Raw genomic sequence first — 15,923 nt, 5'->3', positions numbered from 1 at the left:
TTTGGAGTCAGAAAGTCCTGAGTTCAAATCTAGCTTCAGATACATACTAGCTGTATGATCCTGGGTAAGTCACTTAATCTCTGTCTTCATCAGTTTCCTCATCTGTAAAATGAAGGTAGTAATAGCACTTGCCTTCCAGGGTTATTATCAGGATAAAATAAGATGTTTGTAAAGTGCTTTGCAAACCTTAAATCACCATATAAATGCTGGTGGTGGTGGTGGTTGTTGTTGCCCAAAGTCAGACAGATAGCTAGGGGCAGAGGCAGGACCACCACCACCACCAATAGCTGACATATTTTTTTCATCTTTAAGATATTTGCAGCACTTGACATATATTATCTCATTTGAACCTCACAACAACTTGAGAAGTAGGTATGAAAGGTATTGCTATTATAATCCCCACTTTACAGATAAATAAACTGAGGAAACAGGGAAAATTGACACAACTAGTAAGGGTTAGATGTGGGAGTTAAACCTAGGCCTTTCAATTCCCAGCCCAATATTCTTTCCACTACACTCAACTCTCCAGCTTTGATCTCTATTTCCAGATTATAAAATAAGTGAAAGAAAAGTTAGCTTAAATTAAATCAGGAGGGATTGTATAAGGTCATATCTCCTTTAGTCTAATCTTCGACCGTTCTCTTTTGTTCCTCCTTACCCCCATGCTCATCATCCTACTTTTGAATTCTTTTATTCCTCAGTTCTCATTTTCTCCACTCCTACCTTTATTTCAATCACTGAGCCAAGTATCTTCCTATTTGTCTACCTTCCTTTTGCTTGTCTGATCTTGACCTGTGATTTCATTGACGTAGGGAGAAAACCAGTGCAGATGGGCAACAGTTTTGCAATGTATGGTCAAAGTTTCACAGGGGGCACTGAGTTACCTGCATGTAGTCATTCAACTGTACATCTCAGGTGTGAAAGCAGTTTGTCCTGTCTCTAGGGCAGGGCTATATATCCACTATATCAGGTGTCCTCTCACCTACCTCCTTGCTCTTTTAAACATTTTGGTATCTTCCTGATATTGGAAGAAAGGGACATATATGTCTATCTGTGTGCAGGTGTGTCTCTGTGGATCAGGCCATCTGTGCTGAGTTCCTAACTACAGCCCAAGAGGATGAAAAGGTCTCGTGCTTTGTGGAGATCTGGGAGGAAGTTCTTGTTGCTGTTGATGAGTCATTTTTAGTAATGCCAGACTCTTCATCATCCCATCTGGGGGTTTTCTTGGCAAAGATACTGGAGTGGTTTGCTATTTCCTTCTCCAGCTCATTTTACAGATGAGGGAACTGAGGCAAACAGGGCGAAATGACTTTCCCAGGTTCACAGAACTAGTAAGTGTCTGGGGCCAGATTTGAACTCAGGAAGATGAATCTTCTTGACTCCAGAGCAGGCACTCTGTCCATGGTGCCACTTAGCTATCCAGGAGAAAGTTCTTTGGGGTAGCAATTAAAGGTGCAAGGACCACAGAGCATATGAACCATGCTAAGCTGAAATGAATACTTAGGGAGATTTTGGATGACCAACTGTTATGGTGATTCTGAATACTTGAGACCAATAAACTCTGGATGTAACTGTGAATCGGTCCAGACATTCTAGAAAGTAATTTTGAACTATGACACCAAAGTCACTAAATTGTTCATACACTTTGACTCAGCTATATCACTACTGGGGCAATAAATTCGAAGACAAAGAGAAAGGACCCATGTGTACAAAAAGACTTTTGGCAGCTCCTATTATAGCAGACTGAAAACTAAGGTGGTATTCCCCCATTGGAGAATGGCTAAACAAATTAGAGTGTATGAAGGGTAATGGAATATTATTGCACTACAAGAAATGACAAAATGGACTGCTTCAGAGAAAACCAGGAAGACCTCTATGAACTTGATGCAGGGGGCAAAGAGGGGTTAATAGAAAAACTTAAAACTCAAGATTTAATTCAGATATTAGTTCCAAAAGGGAGTTAGACCCCAGTTAATAGATAACTTACCAGGTTCTTGTACCCACAGTGATTAGTACCCATAATGGACCAAAACGGGTCAGGTCAAAATAACAATAAAGGAAATGACAAGGCTATAGAAATCCTAAAGAAAAATGATTATATTTTGAAACTAGCCATGGGAATCAGAACGAGACATGCACAGAAAAGGCCAAATTTGTCCCCAGATTCACCTTATGACATGTAAACCCCCAAAACACACCTCCACTGAAAAGGTACCCGCCTCAAGGATTGGCTTAGGACCCCAGGAACTCCAAATTAGGATAAGCCCTCCCTTGTAACACCCCTAGGTGGAGAATATTATAATGAGTAGGACAGGCCCTCCCTTGTACCTCCCCAAGGTGGAGATTGATAATCAATTTATCTATACTATAAATATAACTGTCTTTCCTTTCTCTGTTTGAGAGCTACCTTTCCACTATTCTGGTTCTCTCCCTGTGGTCACTCACAATGTTGCAATAAAACTTGGTAAACTGAGTCACTGAGTCTTGTAATTCTTTTGGGATGACTCACAATCAATTTGACCCCAAATTCCATCCCACATCAAACTGATGCAGAGTAAAGTGAGTAGAATAAAAACCATTTGTACCACATTATAAAGAAAAACAACTTTGAAAGACTTTAGAGCTCTGATCAATACAATGATAAATCACAAATCCAGAGGACTGAAGATAAGGACCTAGCTCCTGTCAGAAAGGAAGTGGATTTAAATCACAGGATGAGACATAAATTTTTGGATGTGGCCAATGTGCAAATTTGTTTTGCTGGACTATTCATATTTATTATGAGGGTTTTGCTTTTTTCCTTTTTTTTCCTTTCTTCCTTCATTCCCTCCTTCCTTCTTTCCCTCCTTTTTTTCTTTCTTTTTTTTTTTTTTTGTGTTATTGTTGTTCAGTTGGGAGGGAATAATGGGAGGGAAAGGTAATAAATGCTAGTTTTTTAAAAAAGATTACCTATGAAATTTGCCTAAGGAGCAAATCTAGAGCTGGAAAATGTACCCACATGACCTAAACAAGTCCCTAACAATACAGAGCTGTTTGCCCTATTCTCTGAAGACGATATATCTCCCATTAAATTTCTCTTTTTTTTCTTCTGCTAAAAAGAATAATCCACTTCCTTCGACTCAATAGCACATGCCTTTGGTCCCCCTCCTCTGGACATGCTCATTTGTAAATTCTCCTCTTATAATTCAGTGCCCAGAAGTAGGCACATTGAGCCTGACCTTGGCAGGGTACAGCAGGATTGCAATATTCCTTGTTATGAGCACTATCCTTGCTCAATGTAGTCCTGGATGGTATAAGCTTTTTTAGGTTGCCCTCCCATATTAAATATGAACTCTGTTGTCTCATATTAAACTTACAATCAACCAAAACCCAGATAATTTTCCATCTGAACCACTGCCAAGTCAGCCTTTGCTTTTGAGTGCCTAAGTGTTTTATGCCTCCTAGGTTCCTGTCACAACAGATCCCCTAAACAGGTATGGAAGGGAGCAGGGGAGAGGAAGTATGCTAATTTAAGGTGGTCAGGAGCTAAGTGGTCACCCTGCTACCCCAGGATCCCACCCAGTTCAATTCCATTTACCTACTCTTTGTGATACAACTCTGTTCCATGTTACCAAAAATGAGAGACCTGGAAAGAGAAGACAATAGAGCGAATTCTCTGGAAGAAGACAACCCACAATCATAAACAAAGGCAGTTGTTTCTAGGGCCCTCCCAAATTCCTCCCCACCTAGTCCATACAGACTCAACCTACCTTACTTAGTGCCAGAGACATAATCAGGGTAGGGCAATAATAATTAGAGGGCACCAAAAGCATCAGTTTTAGGGTGCTCCCCCCTTCCCCATTCTGTCTCCATAAGGGAGGGAGCAGCAGTCTCATCCTGGCATTTTTTTCCTCCTTTCCCAGCGTGGAAACCTTTTAGCGTTCCAGGCCATCCGTCTTTCCAGCAACTGCACCGCAGGTGAACCTATTTCCCCCTAAATTCCCACCTGAACATCTTCTTTTTGCCCCAGATGCAGAAATCACTAGTGATGGCTCTAGTCAGTTGCATTCCCAGCTTTAAATGATTCCCTAGTGTTCTGAGGTACAGACTCAACATCATTTTCTTCATATATGAAAACAAAAGTAGAAAAGGTTTCATCAGCCAAGTTAGAGCAGATATCCCTGTCAGTGGTTCGGAGAAGGTCAGAGCAGGATGGGAGTTTGGGGAAGGGGAGACCATTGTCTCATCATTCATTCTGGGAACTTGCCTTATACTTATAGCACAGCTGGGCAACCAGCAGCACAGTAAGCGCTAAATAAATCCTCACCGTAGGTCAGTTGATTGATTGATGATAGACCAGTCAGTGGCTTAAACACTTCAGGCCCAGTGGTTATACAGCCAGGCTTCCTGCAGAAACCAGGGGAAAGGATACAAGTAGGGAAGAATGGCTTATCCTTCTGTGATAATGGCAATAGCGTTCATCCATGCAGTACTTTTCTTTTAAAAAATGGTTTATTGGGGGCAGCTAGGTGGCACAGTGGATAAAGCACTGGCCCTGGATTCAGGAGGACCTGAGTTCAGATCTGGCCTCAGACACTTAACACTTAGTAGCTGTGTGACCCTGGGCAAGTCGCTTAACCGCCATTGCCCCGCAAAAGAAAAAAAAATGGTTTATTGATATATTTTTGAATCACTTTCACTTTCATCAGGGTGGTGAAGCTCAAATTCTGGATTAACATCCTGGCTCTGTGACTCAGTATATGTGTGATTTGAGGCAGGTTACTTAATGGTGCTGGGTCTGAAAAAGGGAGGAGGTTGGACTAGCTGGCTTCCGAGGTCATATCCAGCACTATACCCAACAACCTCTTTGAACCCCTCCAGGTCCCTCCTTTGTAACACAGAAAGCAACTGAGGAAAGTGAATATGTCAAACATGTCTGACATACAATTTTCTATACCTATCAGTCTGCTAGGTGGTACAGTAGAAAGAGAGTTGGGCCTGGAGTCAGAAAGATCTAAGTTCAAATCTGGCCTTGGACACTTACAAGCTGTGTGATCTTGGGCAAAACACTTAATCTCTATTTGCCTCAGTTTCCGCATCTGTAAAATGAGGATAATAATAGCATCTATCTCTCAGAGTTGTGAGAATAACACAATTTAGTATAAGGCAGCTAGGTGATGCAATGGATAGAGTACTGGGCTTGGAGTCAGGAAGACTCAGTTTACTGAGTTCAAATCTGGCCTCACACTTCCTAAGTTGTGTGACCCTGGGCAAGTCACTTAGCCCTGTTTGCCTCAGTTTCCTCATCTGTCAAATGAACTAGATAAGGAAATGGCAAACCACTCCAGTATCTTTGCCAAAAAAAATCCCAAATGGGGTCATGAAGAGTTGGAGATGACTGAACAACAACAACTTGGTATAGTTCCTGACACATAATAAGTGCTACATAAATGGTGGTTACTCTTATTGTTATTATCATTAATGCCCATAGTTTCCCACCATTCTGCTGAGAAACAGGAAATAGACTTCATCATCAGTTCTCTGGCATTGAGATTAATCAGTTAGTCTAAATTCTCATGCCTTTTTGGACTTGTTTTCCCTCACATTATTTAGGATGTAGTGAATATTGTTCCCTTTGTTTACTTTCTTTGCTCGGTGATGCTCATCGAAAAGTCATTTACCAACAGATGGTGTGAAGTACAGTTAGATCTGCTGGAATAACTAAGCCAGTGCTTATGGTATATTAGTCCTGGCCACAACACTGAAAGGAGCAAAGCTTTGTCTTAGGCTCAATATTATTCCCACCCTTCAGGTGATTACATCTTCTGATAAATATATTTATGATAAGTTATTGGCATTTTAAGAGAAATCTAATGAGAAAGCCAGTGATACTTAACCTAGGGAAGAGATATAGGTCAGAAAATTGGAAGGGGGAGTGGAGGAAATGCAACATTGAGGAAAGAGTCCTGTGTCTGGACTCAGATTTGAATTCTAGCTCTACTAGTTTTCTTGAGCAAGACACTTAACTACTCTGGGCCTCAGTGTCCTCATTTGTAAAATGAGGGGTTGGACTAGATTGCCACTACGGGCTCTCTCAACTCTCAATCAGTGACCTCAGTGGTCATCAAGTCCCAATTCCTTCATTTTACAGATGAGGAAACTGACCCTCAAGAGACCTGAAATGACTTTATGCAAAAGGCAGACGTGACAAGTAGCAGAGTCGGGATTAAGTTTCAGGTCCTCTGACTCCAAATACAGTATTCATTCCTTTAAACTCCATTTCCTAACACAGGATCATGAGAGCTAGAGCTACTGGAAGGTACCTTAGGAACCATTCAATATTCCTTTTCATTTTACAGATGAGGAAACTGAGGCACAAAGCAGTTGTGATTTGCTTGAGATTAGTGTGATAGAGCCAAAATTTAGACTCAAGTCCCATGATTCCAAGTTCAGTTCTCATTCCAAGACTAACAGTGGAATTTTAGACCCTGTTGTTGATGTGACAGGAAGATATCTTGAAGCAGATGAGCATTCAATCACACCAAGTGGGTAAAATTCCATTCCACTCATGTATGCCTAGCCTGAGAAAATAACATTTAATAGATGAGATTTTTTTTGCCTGGATTGGGGACTTTCTCTTTTCTTTAATCCCTCTTCCCTCAAAATGGAGGTGGCACATCCAAATGTCCAAACCACCAGGAAACAAGGATGTAGGACACATGGGCAAGGTAAAGGAGACCATTAAAAGAACTCCTAAAACTCTTCTACATGGGGTGGAGGGAGAGTGAGAGTAGAGAGAGGAGGAAGCACAAAAATATATATTTTTATAAAGTAGCATCAGTGAGGTAGGGAGGAAAAAGATTGGGGAAGAGGAGGAGATGACAGCCTGGGTCCTCTGGCTCCAAATTCAATTTTCTTCCCATTTTATTCTGGACAAGAGTCTCAAAAAGCATTTTATATATAGGAGGAACATATATGAGGAACATTCAAAGGAACTTAAGAGATATCTCTTGAAGAGAAGACTTGGGCAGGATTATATCACTGTTTTCAAATATTAGAAGTGTTATCATATGAAAAGTGATGAGACAACTCCGGAAAACAGAAATATAATGAACAGGTGGCAGCTACAGGGAAGAAGATTTGGATATATTAGGTAATTTTTATGGCAATTGGGAATGTCTAAAAATGGAATGGGCTCTCATGTGAGATAGGGAGCTGCTCATTACTGGAAGTGTTTGGGTAGATACCGGAAGACCACCTGTCAGGGATGTTTTAAAGGGGACTTCTGTGAGGAGGATGTAAGATGGCTTCTACAATTCCTTCCAACTTTCAGAATCAATGATGTTGTGTTTCTAAGAGGCAGAGGCATGTACCATGCCTCCTACAGATTATCAGAATTCTACCTACCTTGTGCCCCCATCTTCCTTCCCTACTTTAATCCCCATCAGGCCATAAACCACTAAATTTTAAAATGATCAAATCACAACATCATTGAACATCTATAACCAGTCATGTTATTGTTCAGTCATTTTTCAGTTGTATCTGACTCTTTGTGACCCCATTTGGGGTTTTCTTGGCAAAGACACTGGAGTGATTGGCCATTTCCTTCTCAAGTTCATTTTACAGATGAGGAAACTGAGACATACAGGGTTAAGTGACTTGCCCAGGGTCACACAGCTAATAAGAGCCTGAGGCTGATTTGAACCCAGGAAAACTCATCTTCCTTACTCCAGGCCCAGAGCTCTATCCATTGCACCACTTATCTGCCCATCCCAATCATAGGACCCTATATTTAGAGTTGGAAGGGAACTCAGATATCATCTAGCCCAACCCCCTTATTTTGTAAATGATGAAACAGAATTCCAAAAAGTTTAAGAGGCTAACCCAGGGTCTCATAGGTAACAAGTAGCAGAACCAAGATTTAAGCCCAAGGCTCTTCCTACTATGTTCACTGCCTTTCTGTTCTTGTGAAGAAATTTGACACAGAGACAGAAGGAAGGGTATAGGAGCTCAGTGAAAGACGAACTAAGCTGTGAGATGAGTGGGTAAGTTTTGGCAAACTGTTACACCTCTGGTAAACAGAATAATCAGAAGGCGGTGATGCACACTGTGGTCCCTACCAGCCACTCTCCTCCCTGGCCTCTCAGCAGCAATGGTCACCAAACACATGGTCTCATGAAATTCAATGTCTTCTGTCAAGTGAATTGTTAACCAGTGGAGTCTTCCGTGAATGATGAAGCAAGTAAGTTTTGGTTTTGGATCCTCCAGTGTCCCATTTCTCTGTCACTTCTTACCTCTTTCTCCTTTATCAAAACCTGCTCTCTGAGAAAGAGCAGTCATTTATTTCCTATTGTAAATATTTTAAACCATTGTATTACCTCTCCCAAAGATATTTCTCTCTCTATCTCTCATAAAAAGTTAAAGAAATTTCTTGAATCTGTAAGCAAATTGCAGGGTGGAAGATATTTAGGAATAGCAGGGAACTCTTCTATTTATCCTGAACTTGAACATCCTAGAAGTAGCAATGGAAAAACTTTCAGCAGAAAGTTGCTGTATTCATCAGGAAAATGAACTTATCCCTCCAGGCTTCTCTACCTTCCTTCAAGATTCAGTTCAAATCCCACCCCCAGTCCCCACACCCCACCACCCAGTGCTTTCCTTCTGATAAATTCTTCCATTTACACAGTATATGTCATGTGTGTACACAGTCATTTTCATGTTGGCTCTCCTCTTAGAATGTAAGCTTCTCCAGGACAAGAATTATGTTTTTGTCCTACTTGCTATTCCCAGTGTTTAACACATTGACTGACCCACAATGAGAACCTAATCAACGTTTGTTGATTTATGGATTGTCCAGTCCTGGATATAGGGGAGGACATTAGTTTAGATCATTTTGGTAGGGCCACTTTTGAAATCCTTTGCCTTAAGAAACATGAAACATTCTGAAGCAGCTGTCTTGAAGAACACCAGAAACGCCTCTTGGCAGTTTTTATGGCATTCCACAAAGACTATTTTTGTCCTACTTGTCTAAAAGCAACAGCAGAGTGGGGGAGCCTCACACATGGACTTCTCATGGGGACAGATATCTCCTGTAAAGTTGTCAGCCGTCAACTCTTCAGGAAATGGAGAATCCAAACAGGCTTTTTTTTTAAAAAAAAAGAAGAAAAATAACCAAGTTGGATCACTTGTCAAGATGTTGGGGTGTGGGGGGGGGTCCATGGTCTTGGTAGGAGTTCCTTTTAACTTGAAGATTCTATGACTCGGTACTCACATTTTCATCAATCATATGCATTACCATGTGCATCTTGGACCTGTTAATCAAACAATCCTCTTATGAAAGGCTTCATTGCCTGGATACATCAAAGTTAAATAGTCATACTACCTCTAAAGGAAAAGGAATCAATCTGGGCGTTCCCTCTCAATGAAATCCCAGGTCCAGTCACCATCCCTTGTTCCTGTCCCTTTTTTGGATTAGACCTTACTTTGCTCATCACAAGCCTGTGAGAGGTAGTTCTTGCAATCACTGGTTATCTCCATTAAACAGTTCAGGAATCTCAGGCTCAGAGAATTAAGTTCCTTGTCCTTGGTCACCCAGCTACTAGGATTCAAATACTGACTTCAGATTCTTCAGATTCAATGCTTTTCCCACTATACTATCTTACCTCTTTTGGGATAAGGTACAAGTACCGAAAAGGGTTTTTTAAGACTAAAAAAGCACAAGGAATTCATCTTTATACTAGTCCAGAATGATGATTATTTTTATTCCTGGGCAAGGAAGAATTTCATCTTTGTCTTATCAAAGGCCCAGGCCAGAGAGGCCCTTTGTGCAAATACCCCCTCCTCTGGTACTAAGAAGGTTAGAAGCCCCAAGTCTAGATCCCTTCCTTACATTCCAAGCTTCGTCTCCACAATGATTTGGGATTCTTTAGCATTTTACAGTTACAAAGTACTTTCACATGCTCGGTCCTTTCATTTCTTGCATCCCGAGACAAGGTTCTCTCTCCACCTTTGCCACTCTTGTTGCTCTTACCTCCAGTAGCAGTGTGCCTGTCCAAGCTTCCTAATTCTCTTAAGGAAAATCAAGGCTGGGAAGAGCTTTGGAAATAATATAGTCTAACTCCCTCATTTTGCAGATGAGGGAGCTGAGCAATCCAGAGATTTGCCCGAGGTCACGTGGGAAATTACTGGTAGAACTAAAAACTAGAGTAGTACAATGGAGAGTATGCTGGCTGTCCAAAGGCTCAAGGTTAGAAAGCTAGCTCTGATCATTATTGCCGGGATGATCTGGAGCAAGTTATTTAACCTCCCTGGGTCTTAGTTTCTTCATCTGTAAAACTAGGCATGATGGCCTCCGAGACATCTTGTAGCTCTAAATCTTGGCTGCTGTGAAACCGTTTCTCTTAACTCCTAGTCCTGAGATCTGCTGCCTCCTTGGCTCTGTGGCTTTCATTTCTATGGTACAAGGACTTCTCCTGGGGCGATGGATTTGGAGTCAGACACCTTAGAGCTAATTTGTCCTTTTTGACCCTGGAAAATCCATTTAACCTCTCTGCAAATATTCATTTCTTTATCCAAGTGATAATGACACTGTAAATGGAGTGAGATGCTCTAACGTGTGGCCCTGAAAAATCTGTTCCCCAGTCTGGGCCAATATTTCCTCTTTTGTAAAATAAAAGTGTTGGATTGGATCATAGGTTCTTCATATGTATTTTTTTTTTTTTAGTGAGGCAATTGGGGTTAAGTGACTTGCCCAGGGTCACACAGCTAGTAAGTGTTAAGTGTCTGAGGCCGGATTTGAACTCAGGTCCTCCTGACTCCAGGGCCAGTGCTCTATTGACTGCGCCACCTAGCTGCCCCCACATGTATTTTTTTTATCATAGACCCCTTTGGCAGTCTTGGTGATGTCTATGGTCCCCTTCACAGAATAATACTTTTAAATGCATAAGATATGTGATTATAACAAGGGAAATCAATATAATTTATATAATTATAAATATTATATATTATTATTAATATAATTGATTGAAATTTGGCATTCAAAATATTAAATTTTTAAAAATATATCACATAAAAATAGTAAATAGGTACCATACAACATGTTAAGAAACTCTAAATTACTTGATTTATAGGATACTTTCAAACTCTGGATCCTATGAGCCTATTTGCCCATCCCTGACATACAAGATTCCCATTGGTCCCCGAACAACAATGAACTAACATTTCATTAGTTTAGAAAGTATTCTCAAACAAGTGACTGAAGATGCCCCCTCCTTACCATTCTACTGAGATGTTAGTCTTGTCTGGGAGAAGGGAAGTACAGGAAGAAGCAACAAAAACTCCAAAAACAGAAAAGAGGAAAAACCTATACATCCCAATGGAGAGAGCTCCTTATAGAGGAACAAGGACAGGGAATGCCTGAAGAGAAGCTGAGAGAAGGAAGAGAAAAGGGGTTAAAGTAACCTCCACTGTCAAATTTGTGGAAGGCATCATGATTCTCTGCTCACTGAGAAATAAACGACTCTCATTTCCCAGGGACCGGGTTTGTTCCATCTGCCCTGCTAAATTCCTCACAGCAGAGGCAGCCTTTTTGCAAGAGACTTCTCTTTTTTTCAGATATACCCAAATCCTCCATCTCAGCTCAGGCCAGCAAAGACTTAAATGAAGCCCTGGCTCTCTTTCTGTATAGAAGAAATTGACATTGACACCCAGGATTGCAATAGGAAAAAAGAATATTAAATTGTTTGAGTGTCTTGACCTTTATCAACAATTTGATCAGAATTTCTGGAGCATGAAACTATGCTCTGCACACTCTACAACTGTCCATATGAAGGATTGTTCCTTTCTGAATTGAACATCAACTTTGAGCATCTAGGGGCAGAGGAAATGTAAAATCCAATCCAGAGGGAAGCAATATGGGGGAATGCTGAATTGGGAATCAGAAGACCAAGACTCAGTTTTCAGTGTTGCTTTTTATAGGTGTGTTTTGGGGCAAGTCACTTTCACTCTCTGCATCCAGCTTTTCATCTACAAAATGAGAGATTACATGATCTCTAAGAGTTCTTTCCAATTTAAATCCTATGATCTTATGAAGTCTGGTTGGAAATCCATTGTAGGAAATGACTAAAATAGCAGCCAGCTTGCATAAGTTCCTTGGAACATACTAATATTTTCTTCCCACGACTGAATAAAATAAAATTCCCCTCAGACAGAGATTTAGACTCATAACATGCCAAGTGCTGGTTTCAGTCTCCTTTTGCAGTTCAGTGGCCAAGAGAATCAGGCAAAAATTATTGGGCACTCTCAAAGAAACTCAAACAAATTGTTTTTGGTAACCTAGAAAAAGAGGATTGAAAAACCCAAGCAACATTTTTACCTTTTTAGTGAGAAATATTTATTTGGAAGAAATGGAGAAGAATTTTTTTTTTGTTTTCCCTCCATCTAGATACAGGCATCCTACAATTCATTTCTGCTATTCAACTAGCTTTAATAACCCTTTGACTCTCCTAGAAAATAATCCATTACAATGAGACACATGATAAAGGGCCGCCATGCTAGGAGATGAGCACCACAGCTTTGCAATCCATCACAAAGAAAAAGGGCCCGCAGATATCATTGACTTAAGGGACACAAAGTCATGATCCATAAAAATGCTCATGGGGTAGGCTGGGCATTACTCCATAGAGGGTCACTCACAACTTACCAAGGTGGCACCAGTTACAAGCTTCCCAGTCCAGTTATGCTATTTAACAAAAAAGAGTATTGTGATTTCTTACCTCTCAACAACCACCATCATGGAGCAGTGACATTACTGAAAGGGTGGCAAAGTGGTATTTAAAATGGGCACAATGAGGCCAGCTGGAATGTGCCAGTGGAAGAACTAAGACTTACCTCTGCACTGTGGGTCTCATGATTTAGGCTTGGGTACCATATGTTAGCTCTGAGTTGCATTAGGTCATTATCAACTAGCAGGAGAGGTCCAGGATTGAAAACAGTAGTAATAAAATCATGAATGCAGATAAACTGAAACCCTTGACTAAAGTTGCCCTAAGCACAAATATTACTCATGGTAACCTTTTTTTTTTTTGCGGGGGTGGGGGGTTGGGGTGTGGGCAATGGGGGTTAAGCAACTTGCCCAGGGTCACACAGCTAGTAAGTGTCAAGTGTCTGAGGCCAGATTTGAACTCAGGTCCTCCTGAATCCAGGGCCAGTGCTTTATCCACTGTGCCACCTAGCTGCCCCAAATGGTAACCTTTTAAAAATGCAATAGGAAGGGGCACCTAGGTGGTGCAGTGGATAAAGTAGCAGCCTACGAGTCAGGAGGACCTGAGTTCAAATCTGGCCTCAGATACTTGACACTTACTAGCTGTGTGACCCTGGGCAAGTCACTTAACCCTCACTGCCCTGCAAAATAATAATAAATAAACAAATAGATAAATAAATAGATAGATGGATGGATGGATAAGCAAATAAACAAATAAATTTTTATTTATTAGTTAATTGAATAATTAATAAGTAAATGAATGGATGAATTTAAAAAAATGAAAAAATAAATCGATCTCAAATCTGTCTTCAGATGCTTACTAATTCTGTGACCCTGGAAAGTCATGCACCATTGCCTCCTAAAAAATAAAATAAAATAAAAATGCAATGGGGAAAAAAATAAGGAAAACAAACATGCTTGGAGGGGATCGCATAATCCAGGGAACTGATCTATCAACTACAGATGCCACCACAGGAGAGATCCTATTTAGGATCATGGGTCTAGAGCTGGAAGGGACCTCAGAGACCATTTGGGCCAACACTCTCATTTTACAGAGAAGAAAGTAAGGCCCAGAGAAAGAGGATAAATGACTTGCCCCAGGTCACACAGGTAGTAACTGGAAGAGGTGGGATTTGAACCCACAGGGGCTGACTCTAGACCCACTCTCTCTGCATTGTCCTACATCGAGTACTGAGCAATGAAAACAGTTTACATTTGCATGAAAAGACATGCAGCTAGGTGGCACTGTGAGTATGGGCCTGGCATCAGGAACACCTGTGTTAAAATCTAGCCCAGGACACCTACTAATTCCTGGGCAAGTTCCTTAACCGGTTCTTTCTTCAGTTTCCTCAACTGTAAAATGGGTGTCATAATAGCATCTACCTCATTGAGTCACTATGATGATCAAATAAGATATTTCTAAAGCATTTAATACAGTGCCTGACACATAGTAGGTGCTTAATAAATCTTTCTTCCTTACTTCCTTGAATATCCAATCACCTAATTTAAATTGACTACAAGGTTTATAATTGAACCATAGAAACTCAGTACCTCCTAACTTTTAGTTCCCAAATGCTGGATTTGCCCTTAAAAAGCATGAAGTAGGGGCAGCTAAGTGGTGCAGTGGATAGAGCACCAGTCCTGGATTCAAGAAGATCTGAGTTCAAATCTGGCCTTAGACACTTGACACTTACTAGCTGTGTGACCCCGGGCAAGTCACTTAACCCTCACTGACCCAGAAAAAAACAAAACAAAAAACATGAAGTAGGCTACCCATCTAGACAGTCATGCCAAGAGGAAAAAATAAATAACCCGTCTGCCCTGTTCCCCCAAATAAAGAATGCAAACAACAGCCTCCTTAAATTTCTGACACTCTAACATAAAGCCCACTCTGTGGTAGGAGTCTGGATCAAGGATCAGAACAGAGCACTTATTCAGTTAGCCAATTAAACAAGTACTGGTTTTGGGGGGGGTTTTGGGGTGGGGCTATGGGGGTTAAGTGACTTGCCCAGGGTCACACAGCTAGTAAGTGTCAAGTGTCTAAGGCCAGATTTGAACTCAGGTCCTCCTGAATCCAGGGCTGGTGCTTTATCCACTGCGCCACCTAGCTGCCCCTCAACAAGTACTTTTTAAAGGCTCAGGAAACTATAGCATGTGCAACAGCCACACCCAGGCAAAGCATCTAGGTGGAAGTTGAGGGTAACCTACAGGCCTCCCCTTGGTGAGTTAGGGTGATGTCTACCCCCAAGCATGAGAAGACTTTTCCTGGTGGGTTGGAAGGATGAGAACAATTTGTTCCAACAGACAAGATGGTGGTGGGAGCAGGTGCTGTGGAGCGCTCAGAGCTTGGTCATGCACCAAAGATGTGAAGGTCATCCACTGTACCCTGAGGTACCCACCAGTCATCTTGACTCTTGTCCTGCCACCGGATTTTGACGATTTGAAGACAGAGTGAGGCTGACGATTTTGTGCAACTCTGCCTCACTCAGATCCCATTCATGAGCAAGTCAAGACATCATCCGTGACGTCATTGGTCCGACTGGAAAATAAAGGAGGAGCAGCAACGACATTAAAGACTCATCATGTGGCAGGCATTGTGCTAAGCACTGGGAATACAAAGAAAAGCAAAAGAGCATCTGCCTTTAAGGAGCTTACTACAGTCTAATGGGGGAGATAACAGGAAAATGACTGTGTAGACACAAAATATTTACAGGACAAATTGGAGATATCAAAAGGAGGGGGAATGGAAAAGGCTTCTTCTAGAAGATGGCATTTTAGACAGGACTTGAAGGAAGCCAGGGAATTCAGGAGACTAAGATAAGGAGGGAGGGAATTCCAGGCATGGGGGGCAGCAAGTGACAATGCATAGAATCAGGAGTTGGAGGGTTGTGTTCAAAGAATCCCAAAGGAGGCCAATGTCACTGGATCAAAGAATACTTGGAGGTGGGTAAGGTGTACTTATGAGAAAGATAAGAGGAGCCACATTATAAAGGACTCTTAATGCCCATGTATTTTATATTGTATCCTGGAGGTAATAGGAGCCATTGAATGAGGGATGGAAAAGACATGTCAGAACTACACCTTAAGGTGATTTTGACAGCTGAGTGGAAGATGAACTAGAGTGAAGAGAAATTTAAGGCAGGAAAATCAACTAAAAGGTTATTGTAAACGTCTAGACATTAGG

The sequence above is a fragment of the Dromiciops gliroides genome, chromosome 5 (assembly GCF_019393635.1).
Source record: "Dromiciops gliroides isolate mDroGli1 chromosome 5, mDroGli1.pri, whole genome shotgun sequence".
Taxonomy (NCBI): Eukaryota; Metazoa; Chordata; class Mammalia; order Microbiotheria; family Microbiotheriidae; genus Dromiciops; species Dromiciops gliroides.
The sequence above is the reverse complement of the archived record's forward strand: the minus strand, read 5'-3'. Positions refer to the sequence as shown.